This window comes from Mus musculus, chromosome 17 (genome assembly GCF_000001635.26).
Source record: "Mus musculus strain C57BL/6J chromosome 17, GRCm38.p6 C57BL/6J".
Taxonomy (NCBI): Eukaryota; Metazoa; Chordata; class Mammalia; order Rodentia; family Muridae; genus Mus; species Mus musculus.
This window is the reverse complement of record NC_000083.6, coordinates 85,237,034-85,252,406: the sequence shown is the minus strand read 5'-3', so window position 1 is coordinate 85,252,406 and position 15,373 is coordinate 85,237,034. Positions and strand designations below refer to the sequence as shown.

Sequence of the window (15,373 nt, the reverse complement as noted above, 5' to 3'; positions counted from 1 at the left end):
GACTACAGCTTCCTGAAAGTCAGCTTACTACAGCCCAATACAGCAGCCTCTTCAGACTTGATAAGGCAATAATTATAATCTCTTCGATGCTTGTACATTTTAACTTTGATCAACAAACATCTTTTTAGTTTTCTCTTTATATTAAAATATTTCATGTTTATTTATGTGCACATGCCTGCTTGTCTATATGTGCATCATGTATGAGCACACGCCTATAGGGAGATCAGAAGAACGTTAGATCTCCTGGAACTACAGTTGTGAGCCATTTAATTTGTGGTCAGATCTAAATATCCAGATCCCCTATAGGAGCAGCAAATACCCTTCATGGCTGCGCCATTTCACCATATTCAAATCAATATTTTTATTAAGTATACAAAATAGTGGTTTTCATGACACTTTCATACCTGAACATTATTATATTTTATTCTTCTATCACCTACCCTGTCCCACTTCCTCAACAGTTACCCCTTATGACTTCATAAGGAGTCTCTCTCTCTCATGCATGCACATGCGCGCACAAACACACACATAAACACACACACACACACACACACACACACACACACACATAGGGCCCTATTTGGCCTTGGTTTGAGGACAAACCCAAGCCTGGCTCGATTTTCCAGACCTGTCCTTTGCTTGAGAATGACTCAGCACACCTACTGACCTGAATGAGACTACCTCTGCCTACTTAACGCTGATGTATCAATTTCTTATAGGCCCCGTGAGATCACCCCATACCCCTCGTCATCTCACCCCATACATCATCTCACCCCATACCCCTATCCTCACCTCCTTGCCTTCTCTATATAAGCAAGTGCCTAGTTTAATAAAGTGAGTTCCTGCTTTGACAAGACTCCTGGCCCGGTGTGTTTCTTTTGGGCCAGCAACATCCCACTCAGCCTGGACAGACCGGGCTAGACCAGGTTCTGTCCTCTCACCTGGACTTGGCGGCAAAGAGCCAACACACATGCACACACACACACACACCTCTTTCACTCCCCACTCCTTCCTTTAGACCTTTGTTTCCACTCACATTGTCCTAGTCCAGCTTTTATATCATATACATGTTTATAAATATTTTAAATCTATATTGATTTCACATATGCTGAGAAAGTATGATATTTATCATTCTGATTTCTTTCTCTTAACATGATAATCTTTGCTTCTATCCATTTCCCTCCTAATGACGTGACTTGTTTGTCTCTGAGAGTGGAACAACACTCCGCTGTGTAGATACGCCAGGTTTTCTTTATCCATTCATCTGCTGATGGACACCTAAGCAGCCCCATACTCTGACTCCTGTGAGCAGCACTGCAGTAGCACAGACGTCCAAACTTTTCTGTAGTATCTGATGCCAATCCTTTGGGCATCTGCTTAGATTATATTTAGTTCTATTGTCACTAGAGACTGCACAAGTTTACAATCCTATCTGCACTGGAAATGCAGACATCTTTGCCAGCATTTCATCAAAACATCTTATTATTCCAGAATGTTGACACTTAAAAGTCAAATAGTCCCCCAATAAACCACCACCAAACCCAGGCACTATGGCAGATGCCAACAAGAGCTTGCTGACAGGAGCCTGATATAGCTGTCTCCTGAGGGGCTCTGCCAATGCCTGGCAAATACAGAAGTGGATGCTCACAGTCATCCATTGGACGGAGCACAGGGTCCCCAATGAAGGAGCTAGAGAAAGTACCCAAGGAGCTGAAGGGGTTTGCAGCCCCATAGGAGGAACATCAATACGAACTAACCAGTAACCACCCCCCTGCCGCCCCCCCCAAGAGCTCCTTGGGACTAAACCACCAATCAAAGAAAACACATGGTAGGACTTGTGGCTCTAGCTGCATATGTAGCAGAGGTCATCAATGGTCATCAATGGGAGGAGAGGCCCTAGGTCCTGTGAGGGTTCTATGCCCCAGTATAGGGGAATGCCAGGGCCAGGAATGGGAGTGGGTGGGTTGGGGAGCAGGGGGAAGGGAGAAGGGGGGAGGAGATAGGGAATTTTTGGAGGCAAAACTAGGAAAGGGGATAACATTTAAAATGTAAATAAAGAAAATATCTAATAAAAAAAAAGTCACATAGTCTGTGTTCACACTACAAAGTAGTATTTCGAAATGACTAATTAATCAAGGTGTTGTTAAAATGATATTACATCAGCAGAGAGTTGTAATCAGAAGATGTATGAACACACACACTGTCCACAGGACTGTGGGACACCTGTATAAGGAACAGCAATGTTTTCTGATCTCCACACAGGACATTTAAGTCGGTTAGATATAACCTGAAAATGTCTTTTCCTCTTGTCTTGGTTTCCTTTCCAGTTGCCATGGCAAAATCCCCCCCCCCCCCCCAATGAAAGCAACCGAGGGGAGAGAGGGTTTGCTTGGCTCACTGTTCCAGGTCACAGGTCCATCATGGCGGGGGAGGGGAGGGTCACAGCTGGTGGCGTCACAGGCACAGTCAGAGCACTGAGCACAGAGTGCAGCCAACATTAGCCAGGGCTGAGTCCGTGAGATGATGCCACCCGTATTCAGACTGGGTCTTCCCACCTCAGAAGCAGCCTCCAGCCAACCTGATCTAGCCACTTCCTCACTGAGACCCTTCCCAGACCATTCTGCACTGTGTCGGATTATTTCTAATGTTTAAATTCCTCTAGCCCAGTGGCTCTCAGCCTTCCTAATGCTGCGGCCCTTTAATACAGTTCCTCATGTGTGGTGACTCCCAGCCATAAAGTTATTTCCTTTCTATTTCATAACTGTAATTTTGCTACTGTTATGCATCCTAAGGTAAACATCTGATATACAGGATATCTGATGTGCAACCCAGTGGAAAGGTTGTTTGAGCCCCGCAAGGGGTCAGGGCCCACAGGCTGAGAACCACTTTTCAACCATCAGTGCAGACATTATGTTGTTTGGTTGTTGTTGTATGTTTTGGGGTTTTTATTGCATTTCATTAAAAGAACCTACAATGATAGAGGAAATATAAGGACAGATGGCCTCATAAAATCCAATGGTTCTCAAAAGTGCTATGACATGGGCTACCTGGGATAAGAGAGTCAGAGTTTTGGTAAAGGGTCCCACCATGTTACTGTTTTATTTTACATCAATCAGTCTACTCAGGGGAAAATCCTATAGGAAGACAGACAGAGCACTGGAACCAAAATAATGGCTCATGTGAACGATAACAGCACAGCCCCTGGAAAAACTCCAAATACAAAGTCAGCTGTCTTTCTCACCCCCTTGACGCTTCCCAAACCCATACCAGCATAGCTGTGGTAGCAGTCAGCTGCCGGTCAGGACATTTAAAGATCCTGAGAGCAGCTCGATTTTACAAAGAAATTCTTTATGGCTGAGTGTGCAGTCTCAGATTATTCCATGGTACCTAAGCAAGGCAACTTCAAGAAGGAAAGGCACATACGACATTCATTGTAAGTGCAGACGTCACTTCCGATCTCTACAGTATATTTCTGTTCTGAACTCCATACAACCATGTTGCACCAGCACCAAATATTTAAAGGAGATGTCAAGAATTGGAACTTAATTCTTAACTGTATAGACAGGGTAGGACAAAAATTATTAAATTTTCTCAAAATAATTTTCAGAACGGTTATGTCCTAATGGTACCCTCCAGAGAGGAAAGAATTCTCCTCAAATTTTCTTGAGATGAGAAAATGAGATTTTCATGAGACGTAGTATACTCTCTTCTTCATAGTAATATAGAAAGATATACTTAGTTCCTAGCAAGTTCATATACACAGTAAAAGAAGAGCCTTCTCATATCTCCTGTTCAAATGCTGGCACACTAATGCCATCCATAATGATTCTTTTAAAAATTAATTCACACTTTATTGTGTGTGTGTGTGTGTGTGTGTGTGTGTGTGTGTGTGTGGCCATGGCACGCTGTGGAGGACAGAGCACAGCTACCAAGAGGGGGTCAGTTCTTTCCTTCTACCAAACGAGTGCTAGGCACATAACTCCAGCTCTCAGCCTCGACGGCAAGTGCCCTACCCAATAAAGCCTCCTTGCCAACCCAATGATAATTATTAAAAAGAACCTTGGAGAAGTGGAAGATGTGTTATAGGTTAATAAATGGACACATTTAATACTTTTCACTCACTAAAAGTTAAAAATATTTTTAAAACCAGAATTTAAATAATTTCTCAGAATGTACCAGCTGATTTCTTTCTTCCCTTTGTCCTGATATCTAAGACAGGAGCCTGGAAGTGTCAGATCCACCACAAAATATTAACTCATCTGCCAAGCATTCTGCTTTAGCAAATGGTGCTGTGTGTGTTTGTCCTCTGAGACCTTAGAGCCTGCACCCAGGCGAGGAACCCGCGTGGCCTGAATGTGGACCAGGCCGTGTGCTGTTAGAATCACTCACATCAACACATCAGCTGCGGTTTTTTTTCTTTTTCAGATAAGATGCCAACAATGAAGCTAATCTTTTCGGTTAAACAATGCTTTTAGATGTGCTTTAAGAGCTAAAAGGAGTATCTAAAAATTATTTCAAATGCTGAAGCCATTAGTAGGCTAACACATTTGTCAACAATATAATTAAATATTTCTAAGTCATCTCAAAGTCACATAGTGGTAGATTTTTTTGTTTTGTTGTGTTTTCAAAGCATCATGCTTGTTATTGATATGCTATCTAACAGATAATACATTCTGGATTTTTCTTTGTTTATTAACAAGCCCTTGTAATTAACTTGCTTTTAAATCATAAGTATGATACTATTTTAATTTCCCCACACTCCCTACCCTATCATTTGAAATCACATTAAGCTGACGCGTAGAGGGCCACCTGGTGTAATACTATGACATTGAAGTGAGCTGCTCTGGAATGCAGGAAATACTGACAGTCTTCCAGGCTAAAATCCATTTCTCCAACTCATGACAGAGCTAGGGGAAATTAATTTTTGTTATTCATAAATAGCTGACAGGTTTAATGTAAATGTTTTGAAAAAGGCCTCAGCCTATACCGCACATACATTACACATGCCGCACTGCACTGGAATGGCGCGTGTGAAGCCCATTCAATTTCTAGATCACTGTGACTCCAACTGTTGAAATTCCGCAAATTACTCTCAGATTGCAATTTTCACCATATACATGTAAATAACAACAGAAGTCCCCATGAAACCTTTCAGTCAATGGGAAAAAAATCAGCAATTTGACACTTAGGGAAATTTTCCTTGATAAGAATACTATGAAAATGCTGGTAGCCTTGACAAACCACTGTGTTCCAGCCAGCTGCCTCCTGTGGTCAGAGCTGAAGAGTTTATCCCAAGGAGGCTGTGCTGGTTGCAATGCCCAGGAAGCTGACACGGAATGGCTGCCACCTCAGCCCACCACAAATAACTGAGCTCTTTTCACAGGTAAGCGTGGACTCACCCTTACAGCAGCAAGTGCACGGGAACAGAGTCAGGCAAGGGAATGTGAGTAAGCAGAGCTCCTACCCAGACTCAATCTGCTTGATGCAGGACGTGCACATAAACACGGGGACGCTTTCATTTGAATCAATTCCTTAAGGGAGCCATTTGTAACAGAGCCACTAGGAACTGATTCAACTTTTACATTTTTATTCATTTTTCAAGTATAAGTATTAATAAGCTAATTAGTATAATGAATTGAAACAGACCATAGATTGGCAACTCTTTGGGTTGGTAATGACACTAAAATACACAAACCAAACAAAACCTACGTCATCTCCCATGAAGACGCCAGGAGCCAACTCATTATTCTAAAGCCTGGTAGACAAAGGGAAGAAGTCGAGCTTTTAGTCAAATGGTTCCTCAATTATCCTTCTTATAGAAATATCTGAGCTAATAAAAGATGGTAAATGCATCAGGGCATCAGTACTTTGCAAACCCTCACCAACAGGCACTCAGATATTTGACTGAATATCTAGAGTACCACCAATGGAAACAGCAGGAACCAAAGCGAGCTATTTGGTTCACTTGGGGGGGGGGGCGTGGGGGGAGGGAAGGGGGCTCCGGAGGAACTTCGAGAACAACACTAGGCCAGCAATAAGCAAATTCTGACTGTGAAAAGCTACAAGATAAAGAGCAAAGTCTCTTCCAATCATAAGCAGAGGTGAGGCTGAGAGACAGCTCAGGAGGTGAGATGCTTGCTCTGCAAGACTTAGGACCAGAGCTCGATTCCCACCACCCACATAAAAGCCAGAAGTGGTGGCTGCCACTTGAAATCCCAGCTCCAGGGAGGCAGAGACAGGCACACGCCTGGGCTCTCTGGTCAGCCAGCCTAGCCTAGTCAGGCTGCCTCAGATCCCAGGGAGAGAGACTGTCTCAAAAAAAAAATAATAATAATAATAAGGTGGACGGCTCCTGAGAAACAACACACAAAACTGACCTCTGGCCTCCATGCACAGGTTCCCAAATACATACAAAGACACCCTCACGTACACACAAGCACATAGAGGCGGAAACAGAAGTAGAAAACAGAGAGGAAGGCCATTGGTTTAAAAGAAAGACAACTGGGAGATGGCTCAGAGGACGAAGCACTTGCAAGACTGCAGATCCCAGAACCCACAGAAAAGGAGGAGTAGGTGAGGCAGTGGCTGTCATCCTAGCAAGGGGCAGGGGTGGGGGTTGGGGGGGGGGCAGGGAAGGGCCCTGAAGCAAGCAAAACTGGTAAGTTCCAGGTTCAGCAAGATCCTGACTTAACCCAATTATATCAACATGCACATGTGAACACCCACATGCAACTCTACACGTGCGAACACACATACACGCAACACACACAAACATGCAACACACACAAACATGTGGAAAAAATAAAGATTATGTGGCTACAATTCAGATATGACCCAAACTAACTGACAGCTTTAAAGAAAAGCTATGAGACACTGGAGAATTTGAATACGGGACAGATACCTAAAACTAAGGCGCTGTTGGCAACTTGTAGGGCGTGATGGTTCTGTATTACAAGGTTTTCTCTTTCGAGGCAAACCTTTCAAAAGCCTGAAATTGTTAGCAGGTGAAAACACAGGAAGCTACAATTCCCTTTGAAATAATTGAGTCAGTGGGAGAGTGGCAAGGGAGTGCAGGCTGACAGAGTCTGGCACAGTGTCAATCATTAGGGAGGAAGCGCAAGTTAATAGACACTGCGTTTTGTACACTTTGTATATTTTTCAAAACTTTGTAATATACCAACTGCTAACCATAAAATAAGGCCTGAGGAGATGCTGTTTTCTTGTTAGAAAATCACTACGTGGCTCATTACAAATTGGGAAATAATCATTTGTAATGAGGAAGGGAAACATTAAAATAATTGTGTGTAAAACATTCAACAGGAACGTATGGGGCGAGTTCAGCAAAGAGAATAAGAGTTATCAGGAGAGCCCCAAGTAGTTTGCTAGCACCAGTAAATCGCTTGCCTAACGACTTTCTATAATGCCACAGTTTTGAAGGAATTAGACAGGGTGAATGAACACAGCACAGTTTCCAGGACAGCCTGGCTCTTCTGTGTGATAACATAATGGTGGACACCCACGTCCTTCCTTATACACGTCACAACTCACGGGACTGACAGCGTGGAGAGTGAACCTGAGGTAGGCAATGGTGTCAACATGGGCTTATGAGTATAAGAAATGAAAACAAAAATTGAAGCTTGTTGATGATGGAAGGAGGCTGTGGACCAGGTGGGCAGGGACAAACAAGAACATTGCACCCTGTGCTTGATTTTGTTGGGAACCTAAAGCTCTCCTTAAAAAACAGTCATTAAGAAACCCTCTAGCTGAGCGGTGGTGGCGCACGCCTTTAATCCCAGCACTTGGGAGGCAGAGGCAGGCAATTTCTGAGTTTGAGGCCAGCCTGGTCTACAAAGTGAGTTCCAGGACAGCCAGGGCTACACAGAGAAACCCTGTCTTGAAACAAACAAACTAACTAACAAAAAAGAAACCCTCTAAGCTATGAGGTGACTCTAGCTGAGACTCTTGGCAGCAGGGGGGGGATGGGCAGGGCGGGGAATATGGACTGGCTACAGCCTGAAGCCATGTAAGATTCCCAGTGGAGGGATAAGGACACCAATCCACCTACAAAACCTTTAATGTAAAGTTAATTAATTAATGGGAAAAAAGAAAGAAACCCGAAACCCTCTAAGGCACTGTTGACTTCTGAGTCTAACTCTGAGCTTCTGCTTCTTAAAGCTCCAATCATTTCTGAGTATAAGGTCTAAGGGCATCAGGACCTGGAGCTAACTGCCCTGGGTCTGAGAGTGGCATGGACATGGGCAGGAGTAATAGGGATGGGGCTGCTTTGTGAGTGATAAAATGTTACAAAATTGCTTCTAAAATTGTTCTGCAATGGGCTGTGCCTCCCTTCCAACATATTGAGAGCCAATGAATTATAGATTCTAGAAAGATGAATTGAAGGGCTTATTAGCAACACTCTTCTAAAAAGAAAATGTGGAGGCATTCATTATGATGGAGTTTCTGTATCAACTGCATTGGGTTCGGGGCTATCCAGACAGCTAATAAAACTATTTCTGGGTATGAGGGTGAGGTGGTTTCCAAAGGAGATTAGCATTAGAATTGGGGGGCTGAGGAAGAAGGCTGTCCTTACCCTGTGGATCCCTGAATTGGACAGCCACAACAAAACCCGAGGGGGCGGGGGGGGGGGGGGACCGGGGGGGGGGAACTGCTGGTGCTTTGAGCTGGGACATCCATCTTCTCTTCCTCCCCACCATCAGAGCTCCTCCTTTCCAGACCTTCAGATTCTGCCGGGACTCAGACCACTGGCCCCACATCTGGGGCCTCGGAGGGTAAGACTGAAACAAAGCTACCTGAAACATCTGTGTAAATGCCTGAAAAACCGCTCCTGATGTTACTAGTATTTCTATATTAAAGTGTGCTAAATATCTTAGTCTCACTGATCCTCACATACAGTAAAAGGGTTTAAATGAATATTTAATGAAAATAATACAAAGGGATTCTTAACAAGCTAAATTGGTTATTTTATTATGATACTCTGCACTCATGCTTAAATTAAAAAGATCTTGGGAGACGGAACGTCTATTGTTTAAAAGACAGGGTGTAAAAGAATCATGTACTCATTTAGCCATTCTAGACATTGCTTGATTCCAGGCACCGTGCCGGGTCTGATGGACCGAGGATGGGTAGGACATGGGCTCTGCCTATCAGGGAGCAAACAGCTCCAATGAGAAAAGAGGTAATGGAGGTGTACATGGCATCCTTGGAGTATAATGTAAAACAGGGATAACTGCAAACATAAGAATTCCTTTGTTCTCTGAGAAGTCAAAAACAAAAGCGCAGAATTCTCAAGCTCTGGTGGCTAGCTCATTTCTTTTACCAAATATATATAGTTGCTTACTATGCAGAGGTAAATAAGGTGGGTTGAAGTCTCTCTGGGTTTCCAGGACAACAAGGAAGACAGACGAGAACACGTGGTAGGAGTTAGAACGCACAACGGAAAAGCCCAAGACATCAAGTTGGCGTTAATACTTTAAACTATGATAAGCTTCTGTATGCCAACTTGAAACCAACTACTGAGTAGATTAAAAAAAAAAAAGTGCCATTTTAAAATCCCTATTAAATGTTATTAAGGCAATCTGCTTTACGTACTGTGCTCCCTAGTCCTCCGACTTAGTGGGAAACTGCTGCCCCAGCACATGGATGGTCAGTATAAAGTTTCAAATATCAGCGCAGAACACGCTGCTTTCCCGACACTTGAGACCCTAGTTCACTAGTGCACCTTACTGTGGGCTCAGACAACACAGAGCTGGCAGAGCACAACCTTCAGCGACAAAACCATTTCTGAGGAACCCATTTAACTGGGTTCCTCTGTTAGCGTAGATGGCAGAAAACTGACGCAGAAGAGCCCAAGAAAGTGGTACTGCCCGTTTATGTGTCTCTAAACTCAGCGACTCGGAGTCGTCTGGCCAACACACCTCTTTCATTGCCCTCCATGCTTCCGTGACAGCGTGAGAGCATCTTATGTGAAGGTGGCTGTTTCCTCCTCTTGGTGGCCCTGGCTGTCCCTGGGGAAGTTGGGAGGTCACATGACATCATGTGCTCATTTATTTCCCTGAAAGTTATAGCAGCAGATGGCATAGAGCTTTATTAAACCTCCTCCCACGTCCCTCTTTCCTGACAGGAGCTGAGCACTCCAGGATGAAAGTCCGCTCACACTCATTCTAGTCTTTGGTGTATTTATTTTCTTTGTTGTATTCATGTCCTCCTTAAAGACTTCTTCAGCCTGAGATATATTGTGGATCTCATATGTTTTAGAGCTAACTGTAACCAGAAAGATAAGAACAAAATGTAGATACCAAAGGATGCCTGCTATTCAATGAAGGAGATGACAGGAAAGGGAGACAAGCAGAGAAAGGAAAAAGAGGATAAGGAGGCAGAAAGAATTAAATGAGAAGAAAAAGAGGAGGAGGAAGAAGATAATTCCTAACAATGCTCCTTTAGACATGATTGATCTTGGAAGGAGACATTCCTGGATCTGAGGAGGAAGGGTGAGGATAAAGTTATTAGGCCACAAGGATGCGTTGAATTACTCTTACATTCTAACACCCTGTTGTGACTCTAAAACACCAGCAGATTTCCTAATACTCCTCTTCCAGTCCAAAGATGGCTCCTAAATCCCTTCCCTTGAATCTGGACAAATGGTGGCTTCTGAGGCCCGACTAGAACGGTCAGGCAGCTCGTGTCTGATCCGTTGGGAATGCTTGCTTTCCGGAGGCCTCTTTTGGCACTCTCCGAATCAAAATTCAGCAGTATTATAAAGTAAGCCTTAAGATACAGAGGGGAAGAGCCAGGACAGAAAGGTTGAGGAAATAGTGGGGACAAGGCATAGGAGAGAAGGTCCTCACTCCAAAATTCTGGTTGAGGCCTCTTACCAGTTGAGAAGTAAGAAATTAACTAACATCTGTTGCAAAGATAGATGCCACCAGATTAGTGTTCTTTTTATATAGATAGTTTATGTCAAAGTAACAATGAGCCAGGGTTCAGGTCTGAATGCATACGGATCGTGGATGGAGACACAGTCCTTGCTCCAGATAGATCCTGAGACTCTTAAGTATTACCTTGGTTATAGGAAAGATAGCCTTGCTTTCTTAACGCCCCTCCCCATAGGGTACACCTTTACCTTACTAATTATAATGCTGTCAGATGCCCTTCAGGAACCACTTGATGATCATATTACGTTTCCTAGCAATCCTCTGAAGACTGTAATTCACACTGCACCAAAACCCTATATATAACAATTATAGAAAGCAATAAGCTACACTCCCTTGAAGAACCTTACCAAGCTTGCTTGTGTATGTTTGGTTTTCTGCAGCTCTCTCTTGAGAAGCCCAGATCCATATTTGACTGTGTCTCATCTTTGCTCTGTCTTTTAAATCTCCATGCTTGATTCTATCTTAAAAGAACTTTAATAAAATCTCCAACTCACCTTCATAAGTCCAGAACTTCTTTTCGGATCATAGCCACGAATGCTGGATTGGCCTGAGCCCTGGTCACTGTCTTAGCTATCTTCCTGCTACTGTGAAAAATCACCATGATCAAGGCAATTTATAAAAGAAAACATTTAATTTGGGGCTCATGGTTGCAGAGGGCTAGAGTCCATGACCATCATGGCAGAGAGTATGGCGGCTAGTGGGCATGGTGCTGGCACAGTAGTCGGTGAAAGCTTACATCCTGATCCACGAGCATGAAACTTCAAAGCCCACCCCAGTGATTCACCTCCTACAGCAAGGTCACACCTTCTAATCCTTCCCAAACTGATCCACCAACTGGAAACCAAGTATTCAAACATATGAGCCCAAGGGGCCAATATCATTCAAACCACCGATGTCTAAAAATCTAGGACAAGTCCTCTGGTTGCTGAGAATGACAGAGGAGACTTGTGTCTCCTTCATCTGCCCCCTCAGATCACTAGGCACTCTACAATCCCAAATAAGTTACCATTAGGCCATCTGAGTTTAAGTACCAGAGATATGAACAAGAAAGTCATCTTAGAACCGGATCTCCCAGCCTCAGCAGAGGCCCCGGTAGTTGATCATTTGGCAGTGAGGAGTCACCCGTGCATTGTTTGTCTCAAACTCTGGATCTATAGACTCAATGAGTCAAAGCCAATCTTTGTGCTCTAATACCTCTCCAGCTTGGTGTGGTTTTATTTGACTGCAACATCCATATAAAGAACAGATTTCATTCCCAAAAGTGTGAGGCCATTCTGACCAAATCTTTGGTATGAGAGCAGGACCCAGGAAGCCTAAGACAAGGGCTTAGGTCAAGACTATAGGTCTGTGTGTAGAGCTGCTGGCAGAGTGTTGGCTTGTGTGAGATCCTAAGTTCAATCCTCAGTACTGCAAAGGGACATGCAGATGTCATTGGAACTGGAAGGAAGATCCCTCAATGGTAGCTTAAAATTTGGCAGTATTGTGCCCTGTCCATGATGGAAAAGAGAAAAAGAAAAGTGTACAGATTTGTGACCTACCTACGGAGCTTCCCCCAGCATAACACTGGAAGTGTTCACTGGCTTCTTCTTGCATAAAGTAGAAGGCTGGGAAGAGGCCTTGTCTCAAAACACAATGTGGATGATCCCTGGCTGCCAACACTAGAGGCTGACCTCTGGCATACACATATCCCACGCACAGCTGAGATGGGCAATGTGCACACACAAATACTCACACATCCAAATGTAAGTGAGGGAAGACGGGAAACAAGCTATTAGGTTTCCATGTACAATGCAGAGGAATTATCAGGACTCTAGAACTTGTTGGGTTAAAAAAAACCTGCTTCTTATTCTCAGAACCTCTTGACAGGAAATACTTTTCAAATTAAGACATGCCTTCAAGGTAACGATTAGATGCAAGGTTGTCAAGGAAGGATCGCCTAACAAAGGTGTCTCCTCTGAATGTGAATGAAAGCCCCGTTAAGAATTCAGAAGGATTTACTGAATATCAACCCTCCCAGGCAGACAAAAATTTCTGAAGGTTTAAGATCATGCCCAGAATACCTTCCCTGATAAACAGGTACCTTCTGGGTACTTGAATTATCTTGTCCTGCAGTAGCATTGCAAGGACCCAAAGGAAAAAAGGGCTCCTTTGCCAGAGAATGCACAGTAAATCCACAGGGTTTTTCCTTTGTTTGTTTGTTTGTTTGTTTTTGAGGAACTGGCTCAGTTCCCTCTGAAAAGGGTTGTGCGGCTGTGAAGGCAGAGTACTGATCAACAGCAGAGCAGTCCACAGGATACATGTTAGCTAGTCCTGTGTTTTACCACACACTTACTCTTAAAATGAAGGCACCTTCAGAACCCCTAAAGTCTTTGTTGGTAGGATGCAGGAAAACAAAGTAACTCCATTGTGGACACAAACATTCCTTACAGGAAAGTAAGAGAAGGCTTTGGGTGGAACCAGGAACTCTGAAGGTACCGACTGCCACAAGAGGCACCTCCAAGCCATTAGCCTCTACCTCAAACTCATCAATAAATATCAGATCGCCTAGCTATACAGACCCACAATTAATCCTACGGTTTCCTGCTGATGTCACTTTTTAATAGAATCATCATTAGCAATCATCTAAAGTTTATCCCAGCATCATAGATTCATGCGTGCTTGCGTGCATGTGCGTGCGTGTGCGTGTGCGTGTGCGTGTGCGTGTGTGTGTGTGTGTGTGTGTGAAATAGTTCTCACTGTGGCTCACAGGTTTACAGATGGGGAGACTCCATTCTAAGGGACCTATACTTAGAGAGTCACATCTGTAGTTGGATTTGACTTGGATGATGGGTTCCTGGACTTGATGGTATTAAAATGGAGTGGTTCTTCTAAGCACAGAACTTTTCTGGAAGGGATTGGATATCTCTCTCTTTTCACTTGGAAGCTCTGAACAGATGCATATCAAGGTTCTCCCAAATGTGGGAAGAACCAAGAAGCTCAAACACATCTGTAGGCCCCACTGGTCCTCCTAACCCACCTCCCGTCTCACTAGGGGTCACTGGACTATACAGACTAAAAGGACACACTGCGGAATCACTGACTTGGCTTTTTCACAGGCCCTGATGCTCAGTTCCATCAGAAGGCACAGTCCCACATTCCCTCACATGCTCCCGTATGCACAAGCAATCTTCTCAGACAACCCGCCTCCATGGAAAGTTGAGAGCACCGGTTCTGGCAACGTATCTACTGCATTTAAATCAAGTAGCTTTGCCCCTTGTCCAATGGCCCTATGCCTCAGTATTCCCATCTACGGGGTTAGGATAACAATGGTCCCTACATAAGGTCATTGTGAGAAAGACAGGAGATAAAGTGTGCAGTGCTTTTTATATCTGTCTTGGAGAAACACTTAACAATGTTCATATGGTTTACCACAATGACTGTCTGGTCATTAATCTCTCAAACAACCCCAGGAAGCTAGAAGGTTTTTTTCATTCCCCTGGTACATACTACAGAAACAAGTTTAGATGTACTACATGTCAAATCTGGACTCGGATAACAAGGAGAGTCAGTCCTTACGTGCCTATTCTGAATAGAATCCCACTGCTCTTCCCCCTGGATCACGCTGCACAGGAACCAAGAGGAGCAGTTATCATGGCCGCCGCTGAGTGAAAAGGCTGCTGCTTCTAAACTTGAAGCAACACCAGGCGCATCCGTGTGTGAGGAGCTACGGCTACTCAGCAAGCTGAAGGAGCAGCGTTTGAGGATTTGGGGGTAACCTGAAGCGCTCAGCATCATCCCGTCTGCACCCACAGACTAAGTGTCAGCCATCCGTGATGATCTTCCTGGTTAATATGAATGAGGGGACACACTGCACCATGACTGCAGATGCTCGGGCTTCCTCTTGAACAGGATGAAGATTAGCTACCTTCACTGTGCTGTCTGGGGCTCACGTCGGATTCTATAAACACAACGTCAGTACCGCTGTGGGGGGGGAGTGGGGGTGGGAGTGGGGGTGGGGTGGGGGTGGGGTGGGGGTGGGGGGGAGTGGGGGTGAGAGTGGGGGGTGGGGGGGGTGGGGTGAGAGTGGGGGTGGGGTGGGGGTGGGGTGGGGGTGGGGGGGGAGTGGGGGTGAGAGTGGGGGGTGGGGGGGTGGGGTGAGAGTGGGGGTGGGGGGGGGGAGTGGGGGTGAGAGTGGGGGTGGGGTAAGTAAGGATGGCTCTCCTGTGCCTGACGTCAAGTTTTGGTTGGTTTGTTATTATTTTTTAAAGCCCTTTTCGTTTCTGAAATGTTTGTGATAAAAGGAAGTCACGCAAGGCTTACATTTAATTATCTTCATGAAAGTATACTTAATCTTTTGCTATGCATGAGTTACGGCATCTTCAGGCAGAGATGGAGCACTTAAAAATGGATATAGGCCTGGGGATAAAGTTCGGAGGCAGGGG

At 44.4% G+C, this 15,373-nt stretch overlaps 1 protein-coding gene across 4 annotated transcripts in view; it reads right to left on the bottom strand.

The window, feature by feature from the left end:
• Camkmt (calmodulin-lysine N-methyltransferase) overlaps window positions 1-15,373 on the bottom strand; it is a 368,029-nt gene that overhangs the window by 206,183 nt on the left and 146,473 nt on the right. The gene's annotated exons all lie outside the window — the stretch shown is intronic.